We start from the raw sequence: 1,788 nt of genomic DNA, 5'->3' as shown, positions 1-1,788 counted from the left end.
AGTTCATTCTTTGATCCTGCTGTTACAGTGACAGAAAGTGGTTTACACATACTTTGTTTTTCGTTCCTGTGGCTGATTGGGCCTTACTGAATGTCAGGTAAAAAACTGCCACCACTCTTCCCTTCTCCACCAAGCTAGTCAGCTCACTACAGAAGGTTACCAGCTTGGTAAAGCATGACTTTGTAAATCCATGCTTACTCCTCCGAGCCAGCTTCCTGTGCTACCTATGTTTAGAAACTACTTCCAGGACATTTTGCTCTATCAAGCTGACCATCTGCAAGCTCCCTCGATCTTCCTTCTTTCACTTCTTGTTCCTCTTGCCTTTGCAGAGACAGAAGAGGTTGAGGTGTGTCCTGAGCCACTTCAAAACCTTCCAAGTTCTTTTCAGGCAAATCTCAGCTCAAAACAAAGGCTTCCTCGAAGGATGGAGCTGCTCCCACACAGAAACTCTGACCCTTCTTGGGCAGACCAACAAGGATGGGATTTGAACCCATGCGTGCAGAGCACAATGGATTAGCAGTCCATTGCTTTCACCACTCGGCCACCTTGTCAGCATGCTGTTGTTGCTCCTGCTGCTCCTGCTGCTCCCGCTCCTGTCCCACAGCCCCTGATCTTGCTGCTCCAGATCCTGCCTGGCTCCTGCCCTGCTTCTGCTCCTGCCCTGCTCCTACTCCTGCTCCTGACACCTACAACTTTTCATACTGTTTAACACGGGAGAGAATTAACCAGCCTCCAGCTTCTGCCTTTTGAGACTGGTCCTGACACCTGGGCTGAGCTCCAGGGACCTTTGGGAAGTAAGTCTCAGTGTTCACATCAGAAAATTATTGAAAAGCAGCAGAGCCTCATGCTCCTTCCCGGGAATGACCATGGGAGAGTGATCCGGGAGTGGCTCAGTGCCTCCCAAGGACTTGAGCCTGACTTTGAGATTCCTTTGCCACCAGGCACATTCCCCTCACATTCTGGAAGAATACCAACTGCTCATATGGACAGGAGTCACCAACACTTGACTGGTGCGCACTTTGTCTCGCCCCACTCCAGTGGCCAGTCAAGAGAGGTTTCTTTTTGTGTTTCCCCAAAAAAGGAGCACCAGCTAGGTGGAGTCAAGCAATGACTTGAGGAACAGTACAACCCAATTTTATTGACCTCAGCAACAGCACAAACATCACGAATCAACTTTCCAGAGTCAAGCACCAAATCACACTCATCAATTATCACCAGACATCACTGATCCATTAAGCAAGCATGAAATAACGCTCAGTCATTGTTTGAGGCAAAAATCAGACAAAAGACAGAGCAAGAAAGAGTTGAAAAGTAAGAAAGGGGGGCAGAAAGAAAGAGAGAGGAACAGAGACACACAAACACAGAGACATAGACAGCATCACCAACCCCTTGTTCCAGCACATGTCTTCTCTTCGGGCAGAAATCTTCGTTTCAGGCAGAAACTCCTTGTGTGGGGTGGTGATGGATGGACAGGGAGGACAGTTGGGATTCACCTTTTGTATGATTCCAGGACCACACCTCGGGGTGGGGAGGGGCTCTGCATCCAGGTCACCTTCAGGGTTGACCTTTGTGGGGCGCAACAGCCCCGCATCCAGGTTACCTACATGGGGGGCACAGCTGCTTCTCCTCCAGGGAAACAACTCCAAGCCCCAGCAGCCATTCAGCACCTCAACAGTGTGCCCAGCAGTCAAAACATTAACAGCTTGCTAATCTTTGTTCACAAAAGAGCTTTTCTTCCAACATGCTCTGACAGAGCTGTTCATGGACGTGGTGGCATCTCTTCTTTAG

The 1,788-nt window shown here is 49.4% G+C and overlaps 1 non-coding gene across 1 annotated transcript; it reads right to left on the bottom strand.

The window, feature by feature from the left end:
• Positions 1-469: 469 nt before the first annotated feature.
• On the bottom strand, positions 470-551 carry TRNAS-GCU. The gene has a single exon. It is a non-coding gene; the product is annotated as a tRNA-Ser (tRNA).
• Between the last annotated feature and the right edge of the window lie 1,237 nt (positions 552-1,788).

Source organism: Pterocles gutturalis, unplaced genomic scaffold, assembly GCF_000699245.1.
Source record: "Pterocles gutturalis isolate BGI_N339 unplaced genomic scaffold, ASM69924v1 scaffold11281, whole genome shotgun sequence".
Classification (NCBI taxonomy): domain Eukaryota; kingdom Metazoa; phylum Chordata; class Aves; order Pterocliformes; family Pteroclidae; genus Pterocles; species Pterocles gutturalis.
The sequence above is the reverse complement of the archived record's forward strand: the minus strand, read 5'-3'. Positions and strand labels throughout refer to the sequence as shown.